We start from the raw sequence: 18,779 nt of genomic DNA on the forward strand, positions 1-18,779 counted from the left end.
TGATGTAGCTTTGCTCATGTGCAAAGATTAGGGAGTTGTGTGTATGTATATATGTATGTATATATATATATATATATATATATCACAGTTATACCTGTACAGTTAAGCCACTGTTTTTGAAACATAGCAGTTCTCTTGAGCCATTTGACAGACAATAATACCAGGATGCTCTGAGGATGAACCCTCAGATTTGTAAGTCTGATACAACAGAATGGAATGATGGGATGCAGAGAGAATACAGCTCAGACAAGGCTGGTCAGGAATAACAAAGTAATTCTGCTTTAAATGGAAAAACAAACAAACAAACATGTCTGGACCTTGAAATCTCTTTAATTTGGACCACTTAGGCCTAAAGAAAGTTGCTTCTTTCACAAAAAAAAAAAAAAAGAAAGAAAAAAAAAGAAGAGGAAAAAAAGAAAGAAAAAAAGGAAGAAAGAAAAGTCTATGCCTACTATCTTAAGATTTGAAGGAGTTCCAAATGGCTCTTCTTGAAATGACTGGTAATACAGGCAAGTGTGCAGCATCCTTGCTATAGGAGAGAGGAAAAAAAAAAAGATGTTTTAGCTGATTCAGCCATTAGGTGTGCAGCACCTTTTGATGAGACAGGTTTTATCCACCTGAAAGCACCATGGCCATATTAATGTTGGGCAAGTCTACATTTCTGCCAGCTGGCAGAAATGGATTTTTTGGGACAGTCTTGCCCATCGGAAACCAGAAGTTCTGGTAGATCATTTGAGTGATTGTATGGTATGTCCTGTTTAGGACTTTCCTACTAAGCTCTCTTGGATAGAACACCAAAGTAATCCGAGCATGCTGAATGTCTTTGCAGGATTCCTTCTCAACTCCTCTTCAGGGCTTGTACATCCCACTCTTATCTTACCTGCTACATGAGGAGAAAAAAACCAGAGTACTCCTGAGTGAGCTGTTGTTTTCTTACTATCACTTTATGAGGTAAAGAAGCCACAAAGCAACGGAAGAGAAAGCAAGAACAGGAAGCAGAATTTAGAGGAACTGGTGAAGCAAAAAAATGTACCAGCACTGTAGGATTTCATTAATCTAAAGTTTGTTTTACCACTATATGGTGGTACTTGGTGATTCATCAAATACTGATGCTGGATTCCCTGATCAGTGAAAGCACTGGGATAGGAGAATTTAGATGTGATAAGGTCAGTGATAGCAAACAGTGAGAAGACTAAATATTGAGGGCATTAAAAAAGACGAGCTCTGTCTGTCTGTCTTTTGAAACACTGACAGGTGAGTAATTAGGAATTTCAGGAAAAATGTCTCTATTCAAACTTTTAAGTAATAAGTCTAATATATTCCATCCATAGACATGCAGGGCATTTTCCTCTTTCTCTAGCTCATTATTTTCTCCCCCTTCTAGAAAGAAATGTTGACTTTTTCTCTACATGGTCATAAGAGCTGCATTGGAACAAGGATTCATATGTTGAACTACACTTTGCATTCCAGTTAAACATCTGTATTGATAAAGCCTCTTTTAGAAGGGAAACTGCTGATTTATTCATATGGAAGTTTTTTGCTAAAAGTTTTCATGGCAGAAGGAAAATAGATGTAGTTCTGAAAATTGCTGTGATGTTTTAAATATTGGCTGAAGAAAAGTTTGGATTATAATTCATTGTAGTTCTTACAGCACCTTTTGTATTACAATCACTTGCATGTTCTTAAAGCCTACTCATTAGTATTCATTTAGTCTGTTAATAGCTAAAGTAATAAAATAACCAGGAGGCACGAGTGATCCACCTCTTTCCTTGTCTGAAAACATGCTTTGTAAAATCAACTTATATTGTGAAAATATAACTAATGCACATGTGCAAGAAGAATAGGAAAAAGCAATAAACAGTCAAAAGTGACTGCAGACCTCTTGGGGTGGAAGTTATAACTTGTTTCAGGGATGGTGCTTTGTTGCTTTCAGTAGCCAAGGCTAAATCATCAGGACTCAGATTTTTCTTTCAAGGAACTTCAAAAGGGGAGGCAACCTTTGTTTAAAGATAGAAACTTCTTAAAGTGAAAATGCATTAAAGTAAACACTGCCAAATAGGGAAAAAAAAAAAAAAAAAGGCAGAAATAATTTAATTAAGGCCAAGAGATAAATTTGCAAGGCCAGGAACAATGTGTTACTAATCTGAAGAGCACTGACAGAAAGATGTGCAAGTGTAGAAGCTGTGTTGTGTCTAGATGGAATAAACTAAAAGGGCAGAACTCTTGTGTTTCTGAAAGCCAAAGCAATATATTGAATGCTAGTGCAAGACTACAGAACTGAATTTTATTGTCTTCCCCAAACATTTATCTTTGACTTGCACACTCTAAAGGATTTAACTGAACTGACCTCTTGGCTGGATTTTAAATTACCAGCTGATTATGCAATCTGCATACTCTGCAATTGCCTACTCTGCAGTGTCTGTATACTCTTGAATGGCTGCAAGTCCTGTCACCTCCTAGCAGGCAATTTGCAAGATTAAGTATATAATCTCAATTGAAAATTCTGCCCTTTATGAAGTGCTTTAATGTTGCTCACTAGGATTTGAATCTACAGATGAAACAAAAGTTTTGGTTGTTCTTAAATTTTAGTTTGCTTTCAGTATTGATTATTGGCTACGCTGAGCATGCCGTGATACCATTTGTAAGTGTGTCAGTATTAATTTTGTGTAGGGGTGCAGATTAGGCAGTATGGGTCAGGAACAGCTTTGTACACATGCAAGGTACTTTAATCTGCAACTGAAATGTCAGCCAAGTAGTTTTTTGGCTAATAGTTCTTTTGCTTCTGCTCTGCACCCCAAGCCTGAAGAAAATAACCATTTTTATTGTAAGATGTAATGGGAAAAGATTACCTGGTTTAAAATACAACTTAATTGGAAACCTTTTGTAGGGACATCTGAAAGCTTTTGTACAGTTTATTGAAGTGCAAATATAGCTCCCTCTGGTACCAGTGTATGCCACCGTGTCATGGCATAACTCAGCAGACAGCTCAACATCCCACACTAGTTTGCTCACCTGCATTCCTATAATAGGATGTGGGAGAGAACTGAAAAGTACAGTAACTTGAGGGAAGGACAGTTTAATAAGGAAAACAACAACTACAACAACAAAACCGTAAAGAAGAATGAACAGAAATATTGGTGCACAGTGCACCTGCTGATGGATGCTCAGGGACTGCCCTGAGCAACGCAGCCCCCAGCCAGCTCCCCGAACTTTCATAGTTCAGCCTGATGCCATGTAGCATGAGAAATCCTTTGGTCCATTTTGGGTCAGCTCTCCTGGTTCTCTCCCCTGCCAGCTCCTTCTGCACCCCCAGCCCCTTGCTGGCAGCGCCGTGTGAGAATATGAAATGTCCTTGGCTCTGTATAAACACTTCTCAGCAACAGCTAACACATAGGGTGTGATTAACAGCATTCTCATCCTAAATCCACAACATGGCACAGTACCAACTGCTAAGAAGAAAGTTGAATCTATCCCAGCTGAAAGCACTATCACAGGGTTTGTTTTGGAGGCTTTTGCCTCCAAACATGCAGAAAATATTCTAAATGTTTCAAGCAAGACCAGATTTTGAGGAAGGTAATACCTTTCATTACAATAATATACCTGGAATAAGTAAGCCAGCCTCCGATCTGAATACAATTTGAGAGTGGTTATTATGTGTGATTTTTACTATGCTGAAGTTATACAGCTGAAAAAGACTGACAAGTTTTGGAAATATCTTTAAGGTCATGAAGCCATTCTGAATTTTCTTCTTCATGATTCCTGCATTTTTCCAATCCAATAAATGCTTGAGAATAGATTTTTTTGAAAGATAAAAATCATGAAAGGTAAATAATTCTTTTATAAAGTAAACTGTACAGGAAAGCATCCTCTGATGTGCTTCTGAACTTGTTCAGTTATTAGTAGCAGTCAGTAGCAGCACTAAAAAGGCTGATGAAGCTGAGGTCTTATTTACATCGTTGAAATTAGAGTATGTATGGTTCCTGCTCTGGGGAAGAGCTGCAGGAGTTAACACGTCTCTGGCTTTGTGTTTTCCTTCATTGCGTGTTGTTTGTCTAATTCAAGTGACCACTTTTATGGCTTTCTTCCACTGAAGTTTTTTCAGGTAGTCGAAACAAACCCAGCTCCTCTGAATTTAATCATTTATTTTTGCGTCAATCGACTGATTAATTGAAATATGTTTGTAACACTGAAGATGAGACCTGAAAGACAGCATAAAATAAACAGGGAAAGTGGCCTAACGCTCGTCGATTCTATTCCCAATGAAGGGAAGACATTTAAGTCCAACAGCACTCCTTATATTGGTCAATTTTGATAAAATTTAGTAAATCTAATCATAATAGCATCCTTTCACTTTTAAGATTGTTCTTCATTTAATCTTTATCTGTTGTTTTAGAAGAGAGAGCTTCAGCAAAAAAACAAATTGCAGAAAGGTATGTAGTCTAAGCTAATGTCTTTCGTAATTCCAAAACACTGGGAGTCGAGATGGTTATTATTAGTCTAGCTTTTTGATATTTCGTATGTAGTAAAATGATATTTTCAAGCTCTTATTTATAAACATGTAGCATAGAAAATTCCCTGTTAAATGAAAGTTTTGTTTTGTTTTTTTCCTGAATTCAGGGGATTTTAGATGTGGGACCTTCATGGACTTTTATGAAAGAGGTTGGAAAAAGAAAAAAAAAAAGAAAAAAGGATTGCCAAAGGTATGTTATAACCTTCATTTTCTTTAATTACTACAGAATTGTCATAACCAAAAAAGAGGAACTGCGCTGTCATTCCATCACTTCATGTAGTTACAGAGCACTGGTAAGATGTGCCATCATACTGATCAGCACAAAAGGCAATTCTGCAGCCTGTAGCATTAAGAATGCCAGGAGGGACTCTGGATGTCAGTGTTCACTCCTAAAACTTCAGCATCCGTATATGGGTTAGCAGAATCACAACACCCTCCATAGCACAACTGAACCCTGGAATCTGCATACTACAATAATTTACACATACCTCTTGTGCCACACTGTTTCTATTTAAGGGAATATTCATTTTCAGGGTTTTTAACTGTGATAATTTTCATAGCTTTAATTCAGCCATGTGTAACAAATCAGGTGGAGAACTATTTAAATTCTCTCTGAAATGATGCATGCTCAGAACTGAATAATTTCTTACCTTAAGAAAATAAGATTTAAAAAGTATGATGACCCAGAGGGAGACAGTGTCTTTTCTAAGGGAGGAAAGAAAAGCTCCATTCTAGAGTGAAACAGCCTGCAAACATTTCTAGTTCTTTGCACACTGGAGACCTGTCAGAAGTCCACTGTTTTTCAGTATACAGATATTTTCCTTGTAGTAATCAAAAAAGCATAAATCAGTTACACAAAGGAAACAGACCACCAGAGCTCTTACAAGGAATCTTACATTTTCTGCAGTAAGGAAGAGGATCATGAGTCAATTTTAGCATTTCTAGAACTGGTGGAGTATACATTTCCACATAACTACTTTCCCTTGGTGGCTTTTTCAATCTGACTATTCATCAAATTCCTACAGTTCCTCCAAAGTCTACATTGGTACACTCCCTTTACTTCTGCCTTGAAAACATTTTCATCCAGAGCTGCAAACTGCTCTGTGAAGCACTGGGATCCAATGGGATCTGTGAGAGAGGAACTACTGGGCTATTTCGCAGCTGCCTTACATATCCATGTCATCCTATTAATATATAAACTTCTTTTGACCCTGGTGAAAATGGAGTTAAAGTGCCTTTTTCAGCAGAGCTGATGTCACATTAGAAGGGTTCAAAGGTGAACTTCTAAAGGTGACTTTTTAGCAGCAGATTTTATGTGGAAGGCACTTTCCATACAGGATTCATCAGGATTCTGATATAATTTGTGCAATGTTATCAATATTTCTAGGGAAAAATACAGATATATTGCTAGGTGAAAGCAGCCTTAAGCACATTAGTATTAAGGATGTTAACTCAAAAGTAAAAAAGAAATTTAATAGGTAGATTGCGCTTTGTTTTGTTTGATTCTGCAGTTGCTAATATATTTTGACGTATTTCTGCAGCTGTGGGAGGATTAAGCAAAGGAACCTTATCCTAATGGACTTCTACCTCTTAGTACAACAATTAAAAAAATAAAAGATTCTCCATGAGAATACATAGAATAGAAAAAAAAAATAATAGAAAATATGTAAAATATGTAGAATATGCAGAATATACCAGCAGTGAAAGATCTGCAAAGGCAATATAAATGTCTCTTGGTTATGAGAATTACTGGAACAGATATTAAATTGTAGGATTTCAGTTTATGTTGTAAGACTGTATTTTTTGTTTTGTTTTGTTTTGTCATTATTACATTTTGATTAATTCAGTTCCAAGTCAGTACTGCTAAGAGGGCTTTTATTTGCAAGAGAAAGAATTTTTATTTTTATTATTTTTAGTAAATCAGATGGACACAATAAGTAGTAAATTACATCTGGCAATGGTAAGGCTTTAGAAAGCATACTACTAAGGGTTGCATAATTTTTTTTACTGGGAAACAAGGTTTCAGATTATAACATAAAGCAGCCTGCTAATGGGTCATTCTGACTATTCAGATGACGTGCTTCTGGCTGATTTCTCTCACTGGAAACAAGTCTGTCAGGGAAAATGTGATCTATGTATGTGGACCCCATTCCAATATGTCCTCATGTCAGCTTTGTGGGTAATTTTAACTCTGGAGAAATACTAGGCCACTCACCTGAGATAACACTGGGAAAATGTTATGCTTGACTGTTATTTTCTAGCTTCTTTTCCCTTTTACTTTTGATTCCTTGGGATATAACTGGATAAATAGAAAAGGCTGCCAAGGGTGCAATGAACAAGTCAGAGGCATTCTTCACTGACCTATTTTATTACACTTCTTCCTCATAGGAGAGAGCAAGCCATGCCCTTTGTACAGCCAGCATGTTTGGACTTGGCTAGGGAGGAATTTGAGTTGCCACCTCTAACACTTAGCACAGGTTGCAGGGTGTACCCACTGAATAGCTGTGTGAACATGGGGATTTCAAGCAGAAGTTTGAATGCCTTTATACAGTGGCATTATGTTGGAAATCAGAGTCAAATTACCAGTAGCCTGAAAAATTGCTATTGTGCAACAGATTCACTATCTTTTAGGATTTCTGCAAGGAATTTGATTGTAGATCTCCAGGACTTGATGGTTAAAGGTCTTCTGAAATTACAGCTACTGTAGTATATCAATAGGAAAAAGGCTACTGAAGCTGAAACCTCTTACAGTGATAAATTATCTGGATTTTACAGATAGATAATGTCCAGTTTTAGTTTGAAAGTGTCATGTTTGCTACTAATTTGGACTGTCCAGGGATCTTCAAAACAGAACTTTAGTTACAGTTTCTTACTGGGACAGACTTAAATATGCCGGAAAGTTTCATAAAAAGTATTTAAATCTTCTTACAAAGTTGCTACAACAAAGCCTATTAATTCTAAATTACTTAATGGCTTTTTTCTTCTCTTGATAATACAGCTTCGAGGATGATGATGTCTCGCTATTGTAACACATCAAACCAGAGGCAGTGCAGATATTAATTACATTTTTCTAAAGTCATCATTAAATAGTTCGTACTTCACACAGACACTGTGACCTCCATACAGTAAATTAATGGAAATTATTAGGAAAATAGGAGACCAGATTGCAGAAGTTACTGCCTGTAATCTGTGACTAGCAGAGCTGGAAAATACACAGTCCTCTTTTCATATGCCTTTCTTAGTCACTGTTCTACTTACTCTAAATAAAGGAAAAACTGAGTCCTGTATGGCTGCTGACAAACTTCCTGTGTCATCTACTGCAACTGTTAGTGCAGCAAAGTTTATCACTATTTCTGCGGCTTCTCTGAAGTACCATCCCTGAACTAGTTCAGAGGCAGCTCTCATTACAGCACAGTATTTTTCCAGCTGTTGTGTGCTGCAGAGGTTGCTCTGCTTACTGAAATTCCATTGGTCACATCTTCCCTTCTGGGTAGGAAAAAAATAAGTACAATTATTACTTTTTTTCTTTCTTTTCTTTTTCAGTTCCCCCTCATAGACTTTCATTCTTGAAGACATTTTCACACTAGACCATCCTGCTTAGTGATGTCTCAGGTAGAAGTACTGCAGGAACTGAGATCCTTGCAAGGAAAGCCCATGTGTAGACAGACTTGCAGTAAGGAATGTGATACTGTCAGTATAAAACCTTTTTTAATCTCACAGATATACTGAGTGATGGGCTTTCAGTCAGTTTCACACTCTTTTTTGCAAGCTGCAAATCCTACTTTGTTTTCAAGTACTCTCAGGTGTTCTGTTGATGTCTGTAGAGAGGAGGACACTGTTACTATCTACATTTCCCTGAAGTGGGCATTGCTTAACATTCTATCACACACTTGCAAAAACAAAAACAAACCAAGCCAAAACAAAAAACCACCAACAACAACAACCAAAAAAAGAAACAGCAACAACAAAACAAAAAAAAAAACCCACTTGGAGCTTTGCAAAAGAGGAACTTTTCAAAAGAGAACAGGATCTTGTAAGGGCAACCTGAAAGCAACTGAAGCCGGAAACATCACGTTTTCCACTTCTTTGTCTGTATGCCAAGTATGCAGCTTATCTGATTCACAGTATGACTGTCCACATTTAGTCCTGAACAGGCATCCTCTGTAGTTCAAAAATTTAAATGTCTGGGCTTTCCAAAAGGCAAAGTTCAAAAGGGATATGTCTGACAAAAGGGCTGGATTTCACTGGGAACTGATCAGAGTTTTTTTTCAGAAGATTTCTACCAGTGCTATCAAGAAGCATTTTTCTTTTTCAGATAGTCTTTGCACAGCATGTGCTTCTTTCCCACTCCTGCAGTAGAAGCTAGAGAATGTCTATCAACTGCATATTTATTTCTTGCTCTCTGGGTGTTAGATACATGTGATGGCTTTTGCCTCTTTGTATGTATGTGTGAGCATACACATGATTGAATGAAGAAGCACAGTTCTCAATTATATTTTGTACTTGGGAAGAACTGTGAATGTCATCCATCCTTTTAATGCCAGGTTTACATAAGTTTATATAGGTTTTTTTTCTTTATCAGACTTCTTCCTGCATACACCCAGAGAGAAAATTCTGTCTGTACAATACTATCAGATCTTGAGCTACAGTACAGAAATAGCTTACAGGAAAGATGCGTTAGATTCTTCATAGTGTCTCTGCAAAGACAGCAGTTACACTGGCAGTAGGTGCTGATCAAAGAGCAAGTTTGGGATCACACTAACCAGTTGTATGTGGCAGAAACAGTCAAATCTTGCCCAAAGTCCATGAACCAGCATGGATGAACTTGGACCTGAGTGCAGGTTTGGATCTGTATCTGCAATGCAGTGTAGATGTATCCAGTACAGTTTATATAAAACCCTGCTAACAAGGAATATGCAAATCTTGTGCAAAGCAAAACAAGAAAGCTTTATCCAATGCAAAATTAACTTTTTGTATGGTAATGACAAGATTCTCTTCATAGATAGCAGTAGTTTGCCCTGGGGCACAAGTTTGCAGGGAGCAAAACCTTCTCTGTATACCTCTGCCTCTGCAACTTTGCTGCTGATATCAATCAGCTGACGTGGAGACAGTGTAGATGAGTGGTGTCATATATTCTGTTTTGGGGGATGGTGGTCTGTGCTCAGCTGGGAAGTAAGTCAAATTCTGTAATTGTAAATCATCCACTAAACTTATGTTTAAATCGGAGTCTCTGTTTTACAACTTAGTGAGCTCTGTTAAAATAATAAGAGGGAAAAGTACAGATATCTGCAACAATTGATTGGTGATTGAAAGTCATCTATAACAGAAGTAACTTATATCTGTTAATAAAAATCCTCTCCCTTGAAACACAACAGAGAGTATTTTCCATCTCAAATTCATACAGAATCTGCCATTTCCTGAGAGTTCTCACCAATTCTTTTTACAAATATTTATCAACATTCTGACAGTAAATTAGAAAACAAAATTTAGGCTTGAAACACCTTGCAGTTCCTGCTGCTGTTTATGCAGTATGTGCTCTACTGTCAGAGCAGCACATCTTGAGCTGCATGCTGCCTCTCAAGCTGGAGCGATATCCTACTCCTGGCACGCCATCTAGTTTCGTCTGCAGTTATGACTAGAAGTCTACCCGGAATAGATCCACCCCCCTGTGGAGTTTGATCTCCCTCTGGTATTCAACATAAACTGGGGATCTCCAGAATCCCAGCTCTGTGCAAAAGTGGAGCAGCCTGCAGCAAGCCACTGAGCTGCCCTGGCTGGCCTGCAGCCCAGCTGTATTTGGTACAACAGCTGTGAGGAACTAAAGCCCCCATCCCAGGTCCCAGCTCGGTGTGTGCTGCGAACACACTCCTGAATGTTTTTTCCCTTACTCCTAATTGTCTTTGAGTCAGGAGACTAACTCTTGGGACTGCAGTGTCCGACACAATTTTAAACACAGCTAACAAATGGATAGCATTTTTCTATTTTAATAAATAGTTTTATTTGTATTTTTTGGTATAGCCTCCAATCAGTTCTAATTTCCTGCAATGTTTTGTTGTCTTGTTGGACACTTTTTTGTGTCTTTATTGTTTCAGTTTAAAGCCAAAATAGATGAACAGCCTATGCTGGTTTTCCTCCTCCTGAGCTTTCTGTCTCTTCTTTTGGACACATCTAAAAATGAATAATCCATTTGTTTTTAAAGTGCTAAAATTATCTCCTTATAGAGCTGAAGGATAGTGGAAGAATGTTCTGGTGTTAAAAGCTTAGAATGCAATAAGATTTCATAGTGCATTATATAAAGTACTGAATACTTTTATGAAGGTAAGAGCATTCACTCATTACTGAGACTGGCTGGTTTTGAACTGCTGACCTGCAAGATAAAAAGATGGGATCATTCTCTGGAGATACCTAATGTACTGCCTAGTTTTTAATGTAAAAGAAAAATCATTGATCCTTGGAAGAAGATTCTCTGTGTTTAGAGACTTATTTGATTTGGTTATTTATTTATTTTGGAGTGGAGGGCACTGGAGTCAGGTGAGACTAATTGTGGCAAATAAGATCATAGTCATAACAAGAATGTTCATAATAACTTTTTTACTGATTTTATGGAGCTTCTGATGGGTCAGTTTTCTTTGACTCGCATTATATTGCTCTACGGGGTATTACTTGGAACTGTTGAAGCTATTATGTAGTATAAAAGACATTTTTAAAATAAGAACTCTATTGAATAGGTAGTCTAAAAGGAGTTGTGTAGTTTACAGTCAAATCAGAGGTGAAGGCTAGAATAAGAAAACAGCTGTGTGTTTTTATAGGGGTCTTTTATTCTTAGATCTGACTGCAGTTTCCATATTGATTACTTCCACAGTGAGTTCCAATAAAGAAATAGAAATGGCAAAGAGTTTCAAAGAAACAACAGATACTTCACAGTCCTGGAGAGGACTTGCTATTATTGTGAAGAAACACAATCATTGTTGAAAAAGTGTTTTCAGCAAAAGGTGAGAAAGTAGGTGGATTTTCAACTGTCATCAAATAACGTGCCATACCCTTGCATTTATTTCTTTTTTTATCCTGAATCATGGACATTGTAAGGAGTATTGTTCTTTTTGATAGTAATCCATAAGGTGATGAATACTGATCATATGACTAGAAAAAGAAGTGTAAATGTTCTCACATGGTTTGTGTGATCTTTTTGGAGTTGCTTCTGACAGTGCTTGGATCAGTGAAAGTTTTACAAGCCTTATTCATCATCTGTCATAACAGTAAGTTGGACTGTCACTTTGTTTCATGTCCTTAGATATCTGAGAGGATACTGAATAGTGTCTGATAGCAAAGAGTTCTTTCTGTAGCAATCAACATAGAATGAAGAGATGGCCTTGAAAGTGATTCCTTTGCTCCATGATTGCAGTGTTTTACCCTTCTCCCTTCATGGTGACAAAAGCTGTGACTTGAGAAAGTTGTGCCTCAGAGTAAGAATCAAGTCCTTTTTTTCTGTCCTAGCTTGCACAATGTTCTCTCTCTGCTTATAATTCAAATGCTTTTCTAAATTTCATCTCCTTATTTTCTTGGAGCAAGGAAATCCACTTACGTGTACTCCTGCATGAGACAATCTGCTTACCTACCTTCATGCTGAATTGAAAACTGCCTGTTCAGTACTACAGTACTCACTATGCTTTTATGCATACAGTCTGTCATATTTTGTATATTTTCAGGGCTCACACGCCCCCACCCCTCACCAAGGAGCTGTCATTTCTCTTCCCCATCCCTCAGGCTTGTCCTGACATTCTGAAGAGCTCTGTTTTCTTAAAGAAAATACAGATTCCTATCTGACTCAGGTCCAAGAATGAAGACAATGCTCTTATTTTCTAACTATTTGGCATTCTTTGTTGGTTTTTTTTTTCCTCCATTGTTTTCTAGGTATACTTGTACAGGCACTTCAGAATATATTAATTTCCTTAAAGAAGAATGTAAAGCAAATCTGCTTTTGTGTCTTTCACTGTACTGAAAGTACCTAACCAGGCACTGCATGCTAGCTGTCAAGGCAAGAGTTACTGTTTGCCACATCTCACTACATCAACCTTACTACGTTGATAATTAGAACCAGTGTAGAGACCTGTCTATCTCAGGGGCTGACCCTAACCTGAACTGGTTGATGAAGGAGAAATTGTGAAATTGTATCATCTCAATATCCAGAGTGGGATAAAATCCCCTTGCCAAAAGGGCACTGAGAGGAGACACACCTTTCCCAGGGGAGGCCTCCAGCCTAACCCTCTCTTTTCCTGAAACACGCCCTGCCCCTCTGCCATCGCTCTTACTTCTATCACAGCATAATTAAAGATTAATTAGGGCAAAGAGACAGACTGAAAGGGAGCACATATCTGTGTCTATGCAGTCATGCACTCTCTAGGGAATGACTGAAGGTACTTACTTTGTTCAGTAACTGTTCTTGAGAAAGTGTTGGGGGTCCAATTTTTCATTTCATTTTTATTCCAAATTTTCACTTCAGACTGAAAATGTTATTCAGGAGAAATCAAATCGTGTTTGTCCTGTACTGAAAGGTGTCCTGTCATCAGAAGCAGCCCTGGTGGAGGAGAAGGTGTTGATCCCCACCCCTGAAGTGTGCGTGGCACCCCCAGTAAACCAGGCAGCTGTGAGCACAGACTTAAAAATAAGTGTTTCTTTGCAGACCAGAAAGCAGAAGGAAGTGCAGTATGGAGGTGGAGGCTTGCCTTCCACCAATGTGAGACCCATCACATCATGCAGGGCGGAGTCCCTCACTGCTGTTTTGCCCTCTCCCTGGCTCTTCCAGGGATAGGGATTGGCACTCTGACCAGAATCTGCCTCTTTCAGGTACATCTTTATTTCCTGTGTTGAGCTAGCTGGCAGCTGGCCTGGGTGAAGGGATGTTTCTGGGGCAGTCCATGAAGATCTGCAGGTGCTGGCCTGAAAGGAACCTGTATGGTGAGCAGCACAGCCTCCCCACCAGCAGGTAGTGCTACCATCTGTGTGCTAAGCTCTGCTCCAATTCATTACACTGGAGTTTTAACTGATAACCATTTTATTTTAATGCTTCAGATGAAAAAAACAGGAAAAGGGCCTTGTGAAGTAAAATTCCTTTAATGTTACTGGTAGCCACTGAAATCTGGTAAGCACACAGGGACCATGGGTGGTAGGGTGGCCTGGCTAGCTGGGTTAGCAAAGGGCATCTCCCAGGTATAGGATACCTTGCTGAGGGGAATTAGCGTCATGGCTCTTCCTGCACCTTATGGCAGTGTCTGACTTTCTGATCGTTAACTTGGGTCCTACACAGACAGTGGGACTGTCCTCTGGCTATTCCACATGGAACAAATGTCTTAGGACCAGCTCCCTCAGGAAGTGAGCTTGTTCCTAGCAGTACTAAAGGAAACTCCAACACACTGGAGCACTTTCATGGGTTACAGTGGAGTCTGATCTGGAAAGCAGAGCACATCAGTCTGTCAAAACTAAAGGATAATGTGCAGAACTGGCACCCTGTGGCACTGCTGCATTTCCAAGATAAGGTGCCAGCCAAATGGTACTTTCAGGCTGAGTAGTTAATACCTTTCTAACACTTAAATGCAGGACCTCTCGCTTCCTTGGATCATACCATGTTCACATTAGCTAACATTTGATTGTTATGTATCTCCTAAGGGTTACGTGTTCTCTAAAGGATTCTGTAATACTGTATATAAAAAACAAACAAACTACCCTTTCATTGCCTCGAGACCAGAAAACATTTAGTTGTTGTCATTGCAAACCTCCTCGAAACCACAACGTTATATAGTTTAAAGTGTCCATTTTTGTTCTCATTCAGAGATAGATAGATTTTCTATCACTCCAGGATTATTTTATCTAAGGAAAAAAATGGTAAAGGAATAGCATGATAGTTTTTATTTCTTTAATTAAGATTTTGTTCTCTGAAGTAGAGCAATCAATTCTTATTCCTGACATATAATTATCTGAAATAAAATACTCTTACCTATAAGTTTATTGTTTTAATAATTCTTGGAGTAAAAATATATCTGTATATACAATTTTGCACACCTACAACTCTTAAGCTTCTGTAGGAGCTGCATATGCTGTACAAGTCAGCATTTTCTCTGTATTTTTATGCACGCAGTTTGTCATCAGTTTATACCTCTTTAAGGCTTGGCAATTATTTCAACAGCAGTCTCTCCCAGTTGCAGTTTTCCTTTCAAAAAATACTTTTCCTTCCTGAGGCTTGTTAGTAAAAAAAAGAAAGGTGTAGAGGCAGAAGTGTTATAAACCAAAACAGATGGCATTTCAGTTGCAGAGGATATAGTGCAGTTTGAATGCAATGTTAATTGTCTTGGAACCTGGTGCATTTCATATGCTGTGTTGAAAATCAGCCAGACGCTTCCAGGAGGAAGGATTTTCATGCCATTTAGGAAGGTATCAGCAAAGTAACATACAAATTACACAATAGTTGGAGAGGTTGATATGGAGTAATATCAGGACTTTGGGTTAGCTGGTGTTTTTTGAAAACATCCAGTCTTTTCCAATGACTACATTTAAATATTTCAAAAGAGTTAAGGAATTTTCCTCCAAGAAGGTAACAAGGCCAGCTAAAGTGTTACTGTACCATTGCACACAGCTTGGGGAACAAACAGAAGGAGCTGGAAGGCACTGTGCTACTGGAGATCTATGATGTAGTTGCTAATACCAACACCTTGTGGTTTTACCACAACTGGAATGTGGCTGTTGACAGCTACAAGCTGCCCTGAAGGAACAGGTGAGGAAGGAGGGAAGGAGGCGTTTCCATCTATATCTAGGAAGGAATAGAGCATGAAGAGCTATCCCTGAAGAATGGCCATGAGCAATTCAGAAGGCTATGAGTGAGAATTATAGACAGAGGTGAGAAGGGGAGCCTTGTGATTGGTGTCTGATCAAGGACCAGTCAGCCTTACCCCTGTGCCGTGGAAGATCGTGGAGCAGATTCTCCTGGAAGCTGTGCAACCGCACATAGATGAGAGGGAGGTGATAGAACCAGTTTATCTTCACCATGGGCTGGTCTTGACAGACCAGCTTGTTGCTTTTTGTGATGGTATAACTGTGTCAGTGGACAAGGGAAGAGCCACTGATATTATCTATCTGGACTTCAGTAAGGTCTTTGAAACAATCCCCCATTATATCTTCCTCTCCATATTCAAATGATATAACTTTGATGGGTGGACTGTTAGACAAACAAGGAACTGGTCACAATATTGTACCCAGAAAGTGGTGGCCAATGTCTCAATGTCTGGCTGAAGATCAGTATCAAGAGGTGTCCCATAGGATTCAGTACTGGGTTTGATGTTCTTCAGAATGTTGATCGATTTTATCAACAGTGAGATTGAGATCACCCTCGGAAAATCTGTGAATGACACCAGGATGTGGGGTGTGGTCAACAGACCTGAGGGACAGAATGTCCACAGAGGGCAATAGAATCCAGAGAGACCTAGGCAGACTTGAGCAGTGGGCCCAGGTGAACTACAGGAAGTTCAACAAATCCAACTGCAAGGTCTTGCACCTAGGTAACCTCCACTACCAATACAACCTGGGGGATGTAAAGATAGAACACAGCTATGCTGAAAACAGTCTGAAGGTACCAGTGGATGGCAAGCTGGGCATGAGCCAGTGATGTGCCCTTGCAGCCCAGAATGCCAACCATATCCTGGACTGCATCAAAAGAAGTGTGGTAGTGGGTTAAGGGAGCTGATCCTGCCCCTCTGCACTGGGGAGATCTCACCTGAAATACTGCATTCAGATGTCAACTCCTCAGTACAAGAGAGATATGTTCCTATTGGAGCTCATACAGAGGAGGGCCAAGGGATGCAAGGGATGGAACACGTTCCCTTCAAGGACAGGCTGAGAGAACTGGGGCTGTTCAGCCTGGAGAAGAGAAGGCACCAGAGAGACCTGATAATGGCCTTTCAGTATCAAAAGGGGGGCTGAAAGGAAAGGGACAAACTCTTTAGCAGGGTCTGTTGTGACAGGACAAAGGGAAATGGTTTCAAACTCAAAGAAGGGAGATTTAGATTGGATATAAATAAGTAAAAGTGGTGAAGCTCTGGAATGGGTTACCCAGAGTGGTGGTGGATGCCCTGTCTCTTTCATTCTTTAAGGTTTTGCTAAATTGCCTGCAGCAGACCCTGTCAACCTTATATGAAACACAGAAGGTGCCAGCGATAATCTTGCATACTTCTAAATTGGATAAAGTGTTTGCATCTTTTTTTAGGTCTCCCTTGCAGCACCATTAAGTAGAACAGATATCACAACACACTACCGTACAGTTTATATATATGGGCGGCTGTTTATTATCCAGAAGATGACAGTTTAATAGAAACACCTCCTACCTGGTTTTGCTTAAACCACAAGTGTTCATGCTTCCTCTGAAACCCGAAAGTGATTTTTCTCTTCCTCAGAATGGAAAACAACTGTGTATTAATAATCTAATTCAGAAAGAGAAAATCTCTCATATTATGTAAGCATAAGCTAGTACTGCCTTAGAATGAAAGATATCTACAACATGAATGTAATGAATTTGAAACTACATGTGAAAAAAAAATTGTCACAGATATTTACTTGCAATGAGATATTTAACCATAATATTTTTTGAAAGATAATATATTTGTATTTTACTTACGAAACACTGTAATATAAATTGTAATGCTGACCTATAACGTCAAGGTTAAACTATGACTGCGGTAAAAGAGGATCAGAATCCTTATCCTATACAGGGTCCATAGGAGAGAATTGCTTCCATAGTCTCAAAGAACTGATTTTCAGCTCTATGAATATATTCTATATATTCACATGTAACTATATGAATATAACTATATTCATGCCTCTTGATGATGATATCTCAGCTTTTTTGTTTCCCCCTCCTTCCTGATTTTGATGGAAATGCCTTTGCACAACAGTTTAAGCCATCTGTACAACTGCTTGCAGATCTTGGATCCTAGCAGATGAGAGAAAGGGGAACAGTAAAGAGATTAAGAAACTACAGGCAGTGGCAAGCAGAAATGAGAAGGTGGTCAGGGTGCACCAACAGCCCATCTTGAGGCTCTGAGGAAGTTGTGGTTACCTTTTGATTCCTGTCACTTGTTGGACAGGGGAAGTAGGTTTCAGAGCACACTCACATACTTCGTTAGGACAGACAGCTTGCCTGTGAGTATCAGAGAAGCTAAGGGATGTACAGAAGCCTCATTCTCTGCAGTCAGCTGTCCCGCACCTCCTTTGAATGACACAATATTTGCCATGTTCTCCTACAAGCAGCGACGCTCAGTACAGAGACAGTGAGACAAAACATTTTGGAAGAAATTGTTTTGAATTCACTTTCTGCAACAGAATTGTAATCGCTTAGAATAATAATAATAATTTTTTTAAAAGTCTAATGAGATGCAGCTTTTCAGTTAAAACTAAACCTTGCACTTCTGTTGTCCTTATATACTTAGCACACTTCCTTTCCTGCTCACTTCATATTTTATACATCTTACCCAATGCCTTCCCAAGATCTGAGTCCCACCTGTCATTCAGAAGATCCCAAACAAATGGGCAGCTCTAGAAACCAAATAATCTGTATAGCAAAAAGGCAGCTTTCAGATCGCTGAAATTTTGGAAATATACAGCTTCAGATACAGGAGAATGTACAGAGCATCAGCTGTCTAACTGCATAGTTCTGGTTACATACAGTTAGAGGGCAGTGGTACACACCCTACACAGTTCCTTTCTCACTTGTCTGTTTATTATTTGTTATTATCTCAGAGAAACTACAATGGCAAGGTGGGATTTAGCAAATCTTATCACTGTAAATCATTTTTCTGTTTTGTAGTATGAAGTTATAATGCATAAATTCCTTTTATCCCTGTTATTTTTGGAAGTATATCTGAAAGTAAATGCACAAAATCTTTAAAAGAGCTGCAAGGCCACATACTATATTTTGTTCTTTGCACTCACTGGGAGAAACCTGATTCCAACACAGTTATTACCAGAACAAAATATTTCAGGATATGTGGATACATTGAAAAAGAAAAAAAAAGAAAAAAGAAGAAAAAAAAGAAAAAGAGAAAAAAGAAAAAAAAAAAAAAAGCTTAATACAGCATCAGACAAAGAGTAAATACAAGGATATAGGTCTCCACACTCATTTCTTGCTGAAGAATTAGAAATGCTACATTATTTTCTTAAGAAGTAACACAGCCATAGGGTAATACATCATTTTAAAATGTGAAAGGATTTAATGGGCCATATGCTACAA

The sequence above is a fragment of the Coturnix japonica genome, chromosome Z (genome assembly GCF_001577835.2).
Source record: "Coturnix japonica isolate 7356 chromosome Z, Coturnix japonica 2.1, whole genome shotgun sequence".
In the NCBI taxonomy this organism is placed as follows: Eukaryota; Metazoa; Chordata; class Aves; order Galliformes; family Phasianidae; genus Coturnix; species Coturnix japonica.